The sequence below is a fragment of the Camelus bactrianus genome, chromosome 4 (assembly GCF_048773025.1).
Source record: "Camelus bactrianus isolate YW-2024 breed Bactrian camel chromosome 4, ASM4877302v1, whole genome shotgun sequence".
Classification (NCBI taxonomy): domain Eukaryota; kingdom Metazoa; phylum Chordata; class Mammalia; order Artiodactyla; family Camelidae; genus Camelus; species Camelus bactrianus.
This window is the reverse complement of record NC_133542.1, coordinates 10,098,246-10,114,453: the sequence shown is the minus strand read 5'-3', so window position 1 is coordinate 10,114,453 and position 16,208 is coordinate 10,098,246. Positions and strand designations below refer to the sequence as shown.

Here is a 16,208-nt window from a genome sequence, read left to right as displayed (position 1 = left end):
CTCCCTACCCACCCACAACACTGTACCAGCACTGGGACACTGCAAGGCACAAACTGCAAGGGAAGATTTCTGAGCCATTCACTTCTTTGGCAGCTTAACACAACTCAGGAAATGTTAGCCAAACAAACATCACAGATTCTGGGAAAACAGGCATGGGACCCCAGGATGGCTTTGCCTGAAGGCTTCCTTGGGGACAGCAGGGCATGTTCTGGGGCATTTCTGGGACCTAGGTCAATAAACACTGGATTAATGATTTTGCGAGACAGTACCATGGCAAGTGGTGTGAGTACTGAGATCTGATAAACTCGAGGTTCAGCGTGAACACCTACGATGGAAGGAAGGAGTTAACACTTCCTGTTCAATACCGAAAATTGCCTGAAATGAAAGAAGTCATGGGAGAAGGAGGTCCCAGCAGTTCCAAAGCCTTCCTCAGCCCCACCAGCACCCACTCCTGGGCAGCTTACTCTTGAAGTTCCTCCTGGAATATGTATAAGCCACTGTCTCTTGACTTTAGAAGTGCTCTAATTGGCCTCTAAATTCAAACTCACGCTGGATTGGAAGTGAGTGGGGCCAGACAGCCCCCTGACGTGGTTCGTGTGAGGATAATTCCTGAGAGCAGTGCTGGTCTCTGCCACCGTGAGGCCTGGACTAGACGTGGCAAGACGGCGGGCCTGTCATGGGCAGAAAGGAGCAAGCCACCAAGATAACTGTTTCCTACTTTCCCTTTGTTACTCAGAGAAGGGAATGGAGACTGTTTCTCTTCCAGATACACTCAGTCAGCATAACGCCTGCTAAAGTGGACTGGAGGACCCCAAGGTACAGAGCCAGGCACCCCTGGAAAATGATGACCGATCTTTGCAAAGTCACTGGTGGGCCCACAGGCCTGGGATCACATACAGCCTACTGCCCTAAGTGAACAGGGAATTAAAATCAAAGACCATGAGTAAGAAACAATAATAGGGAATGTCAAGAGAGGGGGAAAGTACTGTGCTAGATGAACTGCAGATGAATCTCTGAATATCCAAGAACTTATAAACTAAGACTGTGAAAGACAGCGCCTTCTCAGGGAACCCTGGATGAGGAAGCTTATTGCTCGAGCTGTTAGCACTGCTACCAAAACTGTAACCACCAGCCAGCATGCAGGGGGAACTGGAGACCCAGTAAGAGCTGCAGGCTGCCTGGTGTAAGAAGTGAAGCAGCTATGAGTCTCGATGTAACAAAGAGGCCACAGTGACGGGCACAACCTTACCCCACTCAGGAAGTTAACACTGGGGAATCCTACTTTTGGAACCAGGAAAGACTATGAAATTTGGTGACCAAGTCAGTAGAAATTCCACATTTGCTCATTTCCTAAATAAGTTTCTTTCTGATCAATTGTGACTAAAGACTTTGTAGACAGATTCTAGGCTGTGATAGCGGTGGTGTCTGTTCCCTTGATTTTATCTAATCTATCATCCGTACTTGCCTGAGTAATTGCTCTGCAGCCTAAATGTATTTGTCATTCATGTTCTGGTAATTTTTCAACACTTTCCCATTGCAATAAAAAGCAAGTTCAAAATCTTTAACGTGGTTTATGAAGCCTAAACAATTTCTCTTCCCAGTGTCTTCTCTCACCATTGTCAATATACAGTCATCCTGTACAGAAATGGCATGTTTTTCCATGAATGAGCCAGGCTTCTTCACCTCAGATTATACCCCCTGCCTAGACCCCCGACTCGTTCAGTAAGCTAACTCCACTCCATCCTTCACATTGCAGTTTAGATTTTACTTTCTCTGGAACACTTTCTTTAAATTGCATTATGGAAGGATTAAGGAGATTAACAATTTCCCTAAATCCTTCAAATTACATTATGAACCTCCCCTATGTGCTCCCAAAGAATCTCATATTCCTTCCACAATGGTACTTAGCACACTGCATATGATCATTGTTAACTGATCTATAATCCCTCACCAGCCTGTAAATTTCTTGTGGGGGCTACTATATCTTGTTCATCTTTACAGTCCCAGCACAGAATAAGATCTCTTAAATGAATAAATGAATGAATAAAAACAGCTTTGTCACTTAGTGGCAGGAGACCTGCATTCAAGTCAACGCCTCATCATTTTACCTTGAGATTAAACAAACCATAAACTCCCTGTAGAAAATAATACAGAAGTTATCCTCTGTCTGCACAAAACCAGCAGGCTGGACTGGATAACACCCTTCTGGTCCTGTCAACACTGATCAATAGCTCCATATGCAAAAAGATGGCAAGGTGCACTGGGTTGCTCTAAAACACATACAAGGCAAGCATCCCTGGGCACTCTGAAGAAGAGGAAAGATGATCAGTCTCTATAAATGCAGAGATTCAAAAAAATTCTGTTTTAATTGTTATGGGAAGGAGGGAATTATCTGAAATGACCAGTATAGCAATGTGAATACTTGGCCAGATTATGCCCCAGCTCAGTTCTCTAAGATTCAAGTGTTATCCCCCTCCCACCCAAAAAAGCTTTTATTAGGTAGGACTATGATCTTTGTTGATCATAAGTAAGAATTTATTTATTAATTTTTAGCACAGCTTCCAGTTCTCATTCTGGCTGTGAACTGGGCCCGTTTCCTTGAGTGAAAAATGTTCACTTGTGCAGAATTTGAGCACTTCCCAGCACTAACCTCCATGACCCCTCTGCCAGGTTTTGGCAAGGGTGGCATCCTGTCCGTTCCAGCAGAGCTCCATCCCTGATTGAGCTGGCATGCAAATGCAGAGTGTGATCCATCATGTTTTATTTAACAGAGTCGCTGAGAGAAAGGAGGAAGGAAATTGCTGTGAATTAAATGTCCTTGTCTCTTCAGGCAAGAAGATAAAAGTTCTGATTGATTGCCAGGATGGCTGAAAATGGAAGTATTAATGCAAAACAATGATTTTGTTATGTTTCTATTCTCTGGAGTGTTGCAAATGGCAGAGAAAATTTTATTTCGGAAGCAGATTAGGAGAGATTTTCCACCTTGCCAGAACAAGCAAATTCAGTGAAATCACAAAGCAGATGGTGAAGAACCAGGGAGTAGGGCCTGGAGATTTACATACAGGTCCTGGCCCTGTTCTGTTCCCTTGGTGGCCTTGGACGAGTCATTTACTGTCCTGACCTTAAATTCCTTAATATTCGAAGGTTTGGTTAGATATGAGAGCTAAAGTCTCTTCACTGCCCGTAATGCCATACAACTCTTTCTCCTTCTAAACTAAACCAAGGAACGGGCCTTAAGTAGGCACCATCCTCTGGATGCTGACCTGCTCTGTCCTCAAGAATCTTGCATAACATTATCAGCAGAGATTTTACCACGTTCTACATGTCTCTTCAACAATATAGAGAGAATTACTCTACTAAGAATTTTATAGCCACTAAAGAAAGTATAAGGTGTTAAGTGACACCCCCCCAAACAGTGGCTTAAACCTGACAATTTACCAGTTAACTCAAGCGCAGTTAACTACGTGGAATAGGTAGTGTGGTTTGGGTGTTGGCTTCTATCTTTTCCTCGCTTAAAAACTAGGAAAAACTCTTAGTTAAGTAGAGATAATGAAAATAGCTCTGTGGTGCCCTGGTCCCAATCCTCCTTATTTCTCCCCTTCCTGAGTCTGTAACTTTCTCTGATTGCATGAATCCCTGAGTCCAGCTGTTTCATCTCCCATGCTTGCTGGATCTCTGATACACCCAGGCTTCTAAAGTCCTCACAGAGAATTCCCAAGTCGGGCAAGGTTCAGAGTTTCCGTCAAATGTCTTTATCTACTACACTTCTGTCTCTTCCCTAAAAACTTCTATTCAGCCTTGGGCATTGCTGAAAACTAAGGAATGTTTGATTTTTCTCCAAAGTGGGTTTTTTTCCTGCAAGACACCTAAGACGGTTACCTTAGAAATTGGTCCTGTTACCTCACTTCACTCTGTGGCTGTGTGTGTGTGTGTGTGTGTGTGTGTGTAGGGGAGCAAGAGAGAGATGCAGCACAGAGAAAGCTATGAAGGAACAATTACCAGATTCTATAGCTCAAAACAAGAGTCTGTCTGATCTCAGGCCACGCCCAATATCACCTCCGGGACCAGAACTCAAATTCAATAGGAGACCAGATTTTAACATGGAATTTAGGTTTGGCCATCAAACAAAAGCCAGACCACTTTCAGAACTCACTCCAGCAAACATACGCATTACTGAAGTAGTCGTAAAATACTATTTTACTTGATATGTGTCTCGGCTTCCTTTTTGTGAAATACCTGATTCTTAAAACACAAAGTCCTGCAGAACTTGAAATAATTCTGTTTGAATCACAAGAGATGCTGACTTGACTATTGCTTTTGTTCAAAACAAGTTACTTCCTAATTTTGACCAGTAACATCCATATGTTAGCACCAGGTCCCCCAGAGTGCACTGGTTTTCTCTACTGCTTTGATGGTTTCACTTTATTCAAAAGTTCCTTCTGGATGCAGGAAGTCAAGTACAGAAAGATGAAGTCCGGTGTTATGGGTAAAACTCAAGAAGACAAATCTTTCCCCTCGGTGAAAGGACTCACAGATGATAAACTACAAGCATTCTCTCAGGCCACCAGGGGGGAGTCACACACACAGTGTGAGCCATTCCGTAACAGAGCAAATTAACAAATGTAACTCAGATGAACTTAACTTGTTAGAGTATAGAGTTAATGAGCCTGAAACATGTGAGATTAGTTTAGGGGAGTGAGCTTAGGCAGGCTCCAAAGCAACACACTGCATCCCAAACACCAGGAGATCTAGGCTGTTTGTCACAGACGGAGCAGGGGTAAGAGAGTCAGTGGTCGGCACCCTCACCTCACCCTGCAGGAAGGGCTCCAAAAATGGATGAGTAGGGCTTCCAAAATATCACAGATCCATGCTTTATAGGGATGGGTGGAGCACTCTCAGATGTACTAGGTGCGCTGGGAACACAGATTTATATTTGTACACTTATATTTGTATTTAATGATTGTCTTTAGACTTTAACTTTTAACATCTTTATTTCTCTCATAATTCCATCTGATAGTACATAGTTTTGTCCTATTTTTTAAATGTTTATAAGGGAAAACAAAGATAAAAAAATATAATTATGAGGAAAATGTTATCCTACTTAAATCACTTAGCATAAAGTTCTAAATCTTCAGCCGGTCTCTCCGGTCAGATTATCTGCTGAAAGAGACTGACTTCCATGATTTGTAAAGCCAAATACTATTACTTAAACTTGGGTAAATCACATAATATTTCTGTGACTTTCTGTGCATCAGTTTCTTCCGCTGAAAAATGGGAATAAAAACAGTGCCTACTCATAGCCTGTTACTATGTGCCTGGTACTTATTGCATTCATGTTTATTATTTCAAAAGATGTATTATTCTCAAAATGGTATGAGGTTACATTTCCTTCTTACCTCATACCAAAAAATAATAATAATTGGATTAAAAATTTTTAAGTTAACAATGAAGAAGAAAATTCCATGCAAAGGATACAAAGTTTCAGTTACACAAGATGAATGAATTCTAGAGAGGTGCTGCACAGGGCAGCGCTGTTAGTAAACAAGGCTGTATTATATACTTAATAATCTGCTAAGATCTTGTGTTGTGCTCTTATCACCAGAAAGTAATAAGAATAATAATAAATCAAGAAGGTAAGAGAAAATTTTTGGAGGGGATGGATATGTTTATTACAGAGATTATGACGACAGTTTCACATGTAAATACTTATCTCCAAACTCATTGTTTTATACATTAAATATGTGCAGCTTTTTGTATGTCAATTATACCTCAATAAAGTGGTCTTGAAAAGAAAAGGAAAAAATATACTAAAATATATTTTATGATCCTGAAGTGAAGAAGCCTGTGGAAGGCAGACAACAAAGCGAGGAATCATAGCAGAAACAGGTTCAAGTTTATAAAGATTTAAATCTTCCACGTGGAAAAATAGCTTCCATAAGCAAACTAAAAAAAAAATGACAATTATTTTATAAAAGACTTGAAACATATGTGACAAAGAGATAATGTACTTAATATATATTAAAAAAAAAACTTACAGAAATTAACAAAGAGGACTTCCCAATGGGTGGAAAAATAGGGAGAGCACCTGAGCAGGCTGCTCACAAAAAAGGTGATGTTTCTTTTCTCAGCGCTCTCCTCACTAATAACCAAAGCTGTGAAAATTAAAACAACTTTGAGGTCGATAATATCTAGGGTCATGGCAGTGGTGAAATGGGAACCTGGTAAAGATCCGGGAGATGTGAAATGAGGTGCAAGAATAGGGAAATGAGACGTAAACTGTGGAGAATGGAATCAATGGGAGGAAAGAAAAGGAACCAGGCGCAAAGTCTGAGGCAATTAACCTGGAGGCAGCCTAGAAGGCATTTAGGTCTAGGCATGAAATAGACTTGGATCTGAGTCTTTTCTCTGATGACCGCAAGCTACACAGCCTTGGCAAGTTACTGGAACTCGTGACGCATCTATAACTTGCAGCACAATTCTGAGGACAGAGTAAACGATGCACTGGCCCCGGTCAGCCCCCACTTGCATCCAGCCTCCAGGGTTAGCACAACCATGTTTACTGATTAGGGCGACTCTCCCTCCTGGCCTTAGCCACGCGGCCCTGGAAGAGCAGGCAGGGCTCCTTCGTCCTCATGCCCTGTCCGTAACACCGTCAGCAAGGCTAACAACGGCGCGCTCCTCCTAGGTTAAAAGCAAAACAGCCAAGGGGAGGTTTTCAGATCTCAGCCTGAGCTGTCTGCTCCAGCAACAGGGAACATTCCCCTCTTGACCAGTGAGGAAGCAAAAGCAGTCAGTTTTGCCAATCACTTTTTCCCTAGGGAGTGCAGGATGGGCTATACTCGCCTTGGGTCTTTGGTTATTTTAAGTAATTTTCTTTTTGGTGGGGGCCTTGTGTTTGATTTTTTAAATTCATCACCTTTTATGTACATTTATGAAGTGTTTAGGGGAATCATCGCTCCTGCTGCTACAGCATTCAGAAACCTCCCCACAACTCCTGGGCTGGAAATAAAGTGTTTAATAATATATATGTTCATAAAGACATAAATAAAATGTTTCTTGGGAATGGCTGGTTAGAAAGAAAAAGGGAAAGAGAGAAAGAGAACAGAAGAGGGGGAGAGACAGAGAGAGAGAAAGGAATAAAAAAACAACTGGTGCTTACAATTGAGAGAGGGGGTTTATCCATCCAAGACTGCCACCTAGGGACACTGTACTGCGCCTGTCCCTTCAGCCTCCCTTGCCCTGGAAGGCCACCAAAAGAATCAGAGGCAGCTGACCTGCAGGCCTTCAAAGCTAAATAAAAAGCAGATGAATAAATGTTGGTGCATCAGTAGATTCTAAATCTTGACAACACAGAGCCTTATTTAATTTGATCCCTGTGCATCAGAGACTTTAACCGACCATTAGTCAGGCAGGCTGCCACTCTCCTCTCAGTTGCTGAAGGCTAGCCCTCTTTATGGGGCATCAACCAGCCATATTTCATGTGAGCAAGTGAAAGGAAACAAAATCTCTGGTGATAAAATAAAGAATAAATATAAACACGATTCCTTCATCCTGCATAAATCTTCACAGACTTCTTGTTAAGTCATTTAGATAGGTTTCTTTAAAACAAAAAAAAGTATATATATTTGAAATTTTTGAATAAATGAAATGACCTCTGACATTTTTTTAAATGACCAAAGGTGGTTTAAATTAGACTAGATTTTTAAGAGGTTCATTGTATCTGGTAAAAAAAAAAAAAAAAAAAAGAATACTGATGGAAAAAGATATGTTCATATTTAATATTTTCTCTCTGTTCTATCAAAGCAGAAAAATCATATATATGAAGAATTTATCCTTAATTTTGTGCCTCCACACTCCTTTGCTGACTTAAACAAGGATTAGTATACTATACACCAAGAATCTATTTAAATGCCAAAAGCAACTCTGTATTTCTAAGCCTTTGTGATGCCTTTTTATGTGGTAGAGAAAAAAGCAAGTAAGATTTGTCTTTTATTTTTAACTCCTGCCCAGAAAACAAAACCCTCAGAAGCTCTCATATTCTCTTTAATCACATTTTCTACCTCCAGGCTCCAAATTCAATTCTCATTTACAGATTTCTAAGGTTTGCATAATTTTAAAGCACAGCACTATATATTTCTATCCTATGAGTTGAATACTCTGAATTCGCTGTTTCAGTGCACAGATTTAATGACCATCCAGATTCTTGCAAAGAAAACAGGTAAACAGATTCAAAAGGATACTTTCTCAGCTAGGCTAATGTTAACTAAAAAGTTAATTGAATGAAATTAGAACATAACACCTACTAAAATAAAAAAACAAAGTTAACAATAAGATTTTCATTTGAGTACCCAATCTAAAAGTTTAACAAAGAAACAAAAAATAGTTACAGTGTGCATATATTTATCATTCAATTTAGATGAGTCACATTTAAAAAAAAGACAAAATTTATTATGCAATCTAGAAATAGTCTGAGAAGTAGATTAGGACACAAGAAAGTAAAATTTCAGCAGTACCGAAGGGTGTAGAGTTTTTAAAAAGAAGTAAATGCAACAGAGAAGTCCAGTAAAATAGTCCTGAAAAATGTCCATTAGATACGGCCTTAGGGAGAGCAGTCTCAGTAGCGTGCTCAAGGCACAGTAGAGGGAAGAGGAAGCTGGAATACGAGAAGCAGGGATAGCAATACTACCCTTTCAGCAAACATGGATAATATAGGAAGCAAAATAAAAATGAATGGAAACTCAGGGTCCAATGGAGAAATATTTTTAGGGTAAGAGAGCCAGGAACATGTTTATTCACTGCAAGAACGGCCCAGTGGACACGCAGCACTGAGGACACGAGACAGAGGGAATGTCAAAGGAAGGTCATCTTGGAATCAAGGCAAAGGGGTGTCAAGGGCAAAGGGAGGTGGGGAGTGACCTGGAACGAGAGAAGAAATTATTCATTTTTTCTGGAACTGGAGGAAAAGATGGGGGGATAGCTGTGAATATAGATACGTGTTTAGGTTCAGGAGACAGGAGCACATTTGATGGCTTCTATTAAGCAGAAAGTGAGGCAGCTGTTGAAACCCAAGGAGATGGGCGGGTTAGTGAGAGAGCCTAAGGAAAGCAGTGATGATTTGAAGCAGTAAAAGCACTGACCGAGAGTCCCCTGCACGTAAGAGGAGGGGAGCTAAACAGTCCCACGGGTCCCAAACTGGGTATTTGCTGGGTAGCTGTAGGAGGAGGATTATGAGGGGTTATTTTCTATACCCAAAATAATCCCCAGTAATTTTTCACAGAATAAGGTGATGATCACCGAGAATTTATGGTTGATCTTTCAAGTCCAAGTATACACACCACGTGCTTAGCACCTGATGCTAAGCTTTATCCCATCTCTACCACTATTCTTCTGTTCTCAAAAAAAACAAAAACAAAATTCCATGGCAATTTTTTCTTCTTTTCTTCCCTCTTACCAGGAAAGTTTCAAAAGTTTTAAAATTCCTTCTGTCACTAATTTGCCACTCGCAGCTCTCTTAAATTTCTGAAATAATATATATTTTCTTCATTATATTTGTATATTCCATACACTAAGAATATTTCATACATGTTTGCATATTTGATTATCATACAGTGGACAGAAAACTAAAAGATGGAAATTCAATCCTAGACAAGAAATTTTTAAGCAGCAAAGATTTCTTAAATACAATTCCAAAATTACAAACCTTAAAACACAAAATTGGCAAATGTGACTGCATCAAAATTGATAACTATTGTACTGTAAAAGATAACATTAAGAGGAAAAATAGACATGCCACATAGGGAAAGAAAAATTTGAAATCACGTAGGTGGCAATGAATGAACTTTTCAACAAATGTCAAAAAAAATTTTTTTAATTGAACCTGGAGCTATACTTCATATCACATAAAAAACTCAAAATGGACCACAGATCTAAAGATAAAGACTAAAAGCTATAAAACTTCTAGACACAAAGGCATAGAAAAAAAAATCACTGAGACCTTGGGTTTGGCAAAGATTTCTTAGCTACATTACCAAAATCATTATACGTAAAAGAACAAATTCATAAACTGGACTTCACATCTAAAGTCTTTACTATTAATTTGCATTTTCATAATAATTAGCAATATTCAGCATCTTTTCATGTACCTGTGAGCCCTTTGTACATCTTCTTTGGAAAATGTCTATTCATGTGTGCCCATTTTTCAATTGAATTGTTTTGTTTTTTGGTATTGAGTTGTATGAGCTGTTTATAGATTTTGGATATTAACCCCTTATCAGTCATATCATTTGAAAATATTTTCTCCCATTTGGTAGGCTTTCTTTTCATTTTGTCAATGGTTTCCTTTACTGTGCAAAAGCTTTTAAGTTTAATTAGGTATCATTTATTTATTTTTGCTTTTGTTTCTTTTGCCTGAGGAGAGAGATCCAAAAAAAATACTGCTATGATTTATGTCAAAGAGTGTTCTGCCTATGGTTTCTTCTAGGAGTTTTATGGTTTCTGGTCTTACATTTAGGTCTTTAATCCATTTGAGTTTACTCTTTGTATATGATGTGAGAAAATGTTTTAATTTCACCTAATATCTGTCAGAATGGCTATCATCAAAAAACTACAAATAACAAATGGTGGCAAGGATGTGGAGAAAAGGGAACCCTTGTACACTGCTGGTGGGAATATAAATTGGTGCAGCCACTATGGAAAACAGTATGGAGGTTCCTAAAGAAACTAAAAATAGAACTACCATATGATCTGGCAATTCCATTCCTGAGCATATACCCAAAGAAAATGAAAACACTAATTTGAAAAGATACATGTATCCCATTGTTCATAGCAGCATTATATACAATAGCTAAGATATAGAAGCAGCGTAAGTATCCATCAGCAGATAAATGGATAAAGAAGTGGTATATACATACAATGGAATATTACTCTGCCATTAAAAAGAATGGAATTTTGCCTTTTCCAACAACATGGATGGACCTGAAAGGTATTATGCTTAGTGAAATAAGTCAGAGAAAGATAAATACCACATGTTATCACTTATATGAGATATATAAAAAATAAAACAAATGAATATAACAAAACAAACAGACTCATAGAAAACCAACTAATGATTATCAGTGGGGAGATGGAAGGGGAGGGGCAAAATAGGGGTAGGGGATTAAGAGGTACAAACTACTATGTATAACATAAACAAGCTAAAAAGATATATTATGCAGCACAGGGAATATAGCCAGTATTTTATAATAACTTCAAGTGAAGTGTAAACTATAAAAATACTGAATCACTATGTTGTACATGTGAAACTAATATAATATTGTAAATCAACTATAATTTTTAAAAATAAAATAAAGATAAATCCAACCTCCAAAAATAACATTAAATTAAATTAAATTAAAACTTCTACTCCTCAGAAGACACTGTAAAGAGAATAAAATGGCAAGTCATTAGCTGGAAGGAAGGTTCTGCAAATTATATACCTGATAAAGAACTTACATCTAGAAAATACAAAGAACTATTAAAACCAAACAAGAAAACAAACAGCCCAACTTTTTAAATGGGGAAAAGATTTGAACACGCACTTTTACAAATTAGATAGATAGATAGATAGATAGATAGATAGATAGATGACAAGTACACGAAAAGGTGCTCAACGTCACTGCTCATGGAGGAAATGCATATTAAAACCACAGTGATATTACTATACACCTATTAGAATGGCTAAAAGTAAAAAGCCTGACCATACAAAGCATTAGAGAGGATGTGGAGGAAACAGAACTCCCAAACCCTCTTGGTGGGAATGTAAAATAGTACAACTACTTTGGAAAACAGTTTGGTATTTTCTTAAAAAAACTAAATATACACTACCAGATGATCCAGTCATTCCATTCCTAGGTATTTACTCAAGAGAAATGGAAGCATATGTACACATACACAAAAGCATAAACTTGTACAAGAATGTTGATAGCAGCTTGATTTATGGTAACCAAAACCTGGAAGCAACCTAATGTCCATCAGCAGGTGAATGAGTAAACAAATCATGGTGTATCCATACAAGGGAATCCTACTCAGCAAAGAGGTAACTACTGCTTCATGCAACAGCATTGATGAATCTTAAAATAAATATGCTGAGTGAAAGAAATGAACCAACATGGAATACATACCATATGGTTCCACTTATAGAAAATTCTCGGAATTGCAAACTAATCTATAGTGACAGAAAGGGAATCAACGGTTGGGAAGGGTGGAAACAGTGTGGAGGGTCAGAAGAGGCAGATTACAGAGGCGCATAAAGAAATTCTTAAGGATGGTGGACATACTCATTTTCTTGATTGCGGTGCTGGTTTCACAGGTGTACACATGTGTCAAACTTTTCAGACTGTATACTCTAAATGTGTACAGTTATGTATATCAACCTCAATAAACCTATTTAAATATTCCATTGCCAACTTTCTTTTTGCCAAAAAAAAGTATAAGAAAATAATATAGTGAACACCTGTATATTAATCACCCAGCTTAAAAATAAATCATTAAAAATATATGCGAGACCCCCTCGATTTACCTTTTGCACCGGTTGGAGACCCTCATCACCTTCCTACTGAGGAGGACCCGCAGCATCTCCAAAGCCCACATTTTCCTTTTGTGAATACAGATGTATGACAAATTATATGTAGTTCTCTTTGCAGAATAAGTCTTAATCCTTCCCTACAAATTCTTCTGCCTTCTTCATGTGACAAGTTCAAGAAACCCCCGTGGGTCATGGTAAATATAGAGAGTCCCTTGAACCACACAGGCCACCTCTAAGTTTAGAAGTTCACACGTGGACTGGCCACCGCACTGCGCAGCCTCAGCACCGCCCTGTGCCGGGAGCAGCTCAAGGGGGCAGAGCTGACTCCAAGCAAACTCAGTGCCAGCATGGCCTCTTCTCACCTCTCAGCTGACTGACAACAGTGGGACAGGCTGCTCTGTTACTCAAAGCTCTTCCTGGTTTCATGCATTATATACTCCCTGTTGGAAATGGCAATGTCTCTCCTGGAAAATGAAAAAAGTTCCTTCAGCCTCTTGGTAGTACAGTGGGAAGGAAATGCATTTACAAGTTCCCATGTTATCTGAGCAACTGCTTCTCTACACATTTTGCAATGATACAAGAAGAAAAAGCCTTTCTCCACAATGATATGACCCCAAAGCATCAAAAAATTCATGTAAGGCTGAAATGGGAAGAACAGAGCCTGCCCTAAGATTCATCTCAGAAGTAAAGTAAACAAGCAGATTTCTAAGTAATTGTATCTCTTAGAGAAAAGATCAGAACATGAAACTCACCATGTTCAAGACTTGCTTTACAAACAAGAAACTGAGGCATGATGCTTTACTGTGTTCTGTTTCAAAAACTAAACCTCTAAAAGGCCACCAGAGTACACCCATATTTATTGTCTTTTAGACCTTTGCTAATGGCTTTTCAAAACTTTCCAACTACAGCACAGTAAGCTTCAAAACAGGGTCAGCGGGAAGGTTCTGAATCAGCGGGGCGGAAGTGAGCAAGCTGTAAAAGCTAACTGCATTTTATCCCCCTAGGGGATGAACCAGCGACTGCTCCTGATCTAAGTTTTCCCAGTTTTCCTGGGTAAGAAAAAGAGATCAGCCACCCAGTCTTCCACCATCTCTCGACCTGCACCACACCCAGGCCCCATAATCTAGGGACAGATGATTAATGGCTCATTGGATAGCCTCAAACTGCTTGCTTCTGCACGACCAGAAAAGCTGAGATGCACGTTGATTATGAGAGCCTAATGGGATCAGTTGTAAGTGGAATAAATGAGCCCTTTATCAACACTGCCAAAAGAGTGATCTTCCCACAGTAACTAGGAAACCTTGACTCTCCTTAAAAACCCTAACTGGTTTCCCAGCACCTTGGGGTAAAGTTCAAGCTCCTCCATTTCTCTATACAAAGCCCTCCATAACCTGTATTTTCCCTGTCTTTGCAGCCTCACTCTCATCCACGACCATCCCCTCATCTATCCTACCCCTACACCCTGTGCTCCACCCAAATGCCGAGGTTCTCCCATCAGGCCTTGCTCGTGCTGTCATGGCTGAGCTCATCTGGGTCCCTCTTCCTCGGACATGCCTCTCCTCTTCCGCCATCAAGTCTGCCTTGACGAGGCCCTCCGTCCAACAGCCTGAAAGGAACTGAACCTTTCCAACAACCCCACGGGTGAGCGTGGGGGCAGGGCCCTCCCCAGCCAAGCACTCAGGATGACTGCAGCCCCAGCGGACGCGTCGACTGCAGCCTCGTGGCAAACTCTGAGCAAGAACCACACGGTATATCATGCCCAGACTCCTGACCCACAGAAACTATGATAAATGTTGGAAGCCACAAGTTTGGTGGTAGATAATTAACACAGCAACTCTTCACGCTCAGTTCCTAGTACCTACCCGCCTAGGAAGAATTACCTCCCCTCTGCTTTCTAACTGTGTCCTCTCCTCTGACTCTGTCGGAGATTGTCTTACATGAGCTGGCCTCTTCCTTCCTGGCTGAAGCTTTCAAGGCTGGGAGCAGGTCCTTTCACCTCTTTAGTCCCAAGATCCTAGCACAAGGCCTGGCACATGGAAGGACTCCACAAATGTTTGTGAATTGATGGAATAAATTCAATTACAAACTAGTTTCAGAATTGAAATTTAAAAAACAATTTACAAGTCAAATTTGTTTTCTTTCAAGTACAGAAGACTGCTGGGAACTATCAGCATAGTCTGAAACCCCAGCAGAAGTCTTCTTCATTCAAAGGCCACCCTTGCTGACCACATCGTTATCCAGCATGAGGGATGTTTGAGGTAAGTACTCCTGGGTGAGGCAGAGACTCGGTTAAAGTAGAAATCACCCAGGCTAAACACCCTCAGAAATACACATTGCTCACTTGAGACAAGGAAGAAGCACCTACTCATCCACGTTGTCTCATCGTAACTGCTGAAGGAGGTCCCTTCTAGAAGGAAGAAGCTGGAAGGACAGCAGGCTGGATGAGCCCTTCCCCCATTACCAGGGCACAGGCTGGGAACCTAAGAGGGACTCTACTTACTTTTGCAGAAGGGAATTACAAAATGTTTAGCAGGGACTACATTTATTGTATAAGCCACCTCCTATTTTTGCTTCATATTTTGAATAATATTAAAATGCATACAATCAAAAAGTCTGGGATTTATCTTCTGGGAAACAGAGCGTGTAGAGACTGTAGGCCGCTCTATTGCTTGTGGGTCTCCTTTAGCTGTAGAGTGCCTCAAAAGATTGGAAAAGATGAAAAAGCAGGCTAATTTTCTGAGGCCAGCCAATCAGCTGCATTCAACTAGCACCATCATCTCCCAGTTGTTGACCAGTCCCACAAAATTAACAGCATTTTCCCACGTTACAGATTCAGAATCCAACCTCAGGGGCACTAAGTAACTTGTCTTAGGTTACTCAGGATAGTGATTTGGAGCCTGAACACACTCAAAGCCTTCGATCACATATTCCTTCCCCCCAGACTGTGCATAAGATGGGGGCCCAGACCTTAACTCACTTTTCCTTTATTGTAACATTTACAAGCATTGTCCACATGCCAGGCTCTTTGCCAAGAGAGGGTCTGAAAGATGTGGCGCCAGGGTGCCGCGGTGGGGTGACTCTCCCAGGATGAATGTCCTGCCAGTAGCGGCCCTTAGAGTTCAGGAATTTTTTTTTCAGCTGATAGTTTTTCTGACATTATCTAAAACCTTTATCATCCTGTTTCATCACTGTTACAAGAGAACAGATATTCTAGCACAGACAAGATTGATTTTGTCAAGTGTAGGGAGGGCAAGCTAAGGCAATACTGAGTTAATGACGCTTCCAACAATAAGGTCTATTTAGTTAAACCTACTTCATGGAAAAAACTGTGCCCAGAACAATATGCTCACCTGTCTCACACTTCTCTACATGGAGCACAATGCTTGGTAGCTTTGGATTTTAAAATTTGAATAACAGTAGTGTGAATGTTTGAAGACCCAGTTATCAGAAAAGTCAAATATCTACAGGCTCCCAAATAAATAGATGTTGAATAGCCAAATGTCAATCCTTTTCCGTCCCCATTACATGAACACAACACTAGGCATCCCACACAGGGTGGCTGATGACTCAGTGCACCAGGAGCTGCAGCTGGTGCCTTTCACATATTACTGCAACTGATCGCTCCACCAGAGCTGTGAAATAGATA

At 40.2% G+C, this 16,208-nt stretch overlaps 1 long non-coding RNA gene across 5 annotated transcripts in view; it reads right to left on the bottom strand.

Moving 5' to 3' along the window:
* The window catches only part of LOC141577436 (uncharacterized), a 686,006-nt gene that overhangs the window by 595,634 nt on the left and 74,164 nt on the right, over nucleotides 1-16,208 (bottom strand). The window contains exon 4 of one of the 5 annotated variants that reach the window (XR_012506310.1): nucleotides 2,651-2,776. The exons of the other annotated variants lie outside the window; for them this stretch is intronic. This is a non-coding gene — a long non-coding RNA (uncharacterized LOC141577436). The remainder of the gene's footprint in view (nucleotides 1-2,650; nucleotides 2,777-16,208) is intronic. 5 annotated transcript variants of the gene reach the window in all.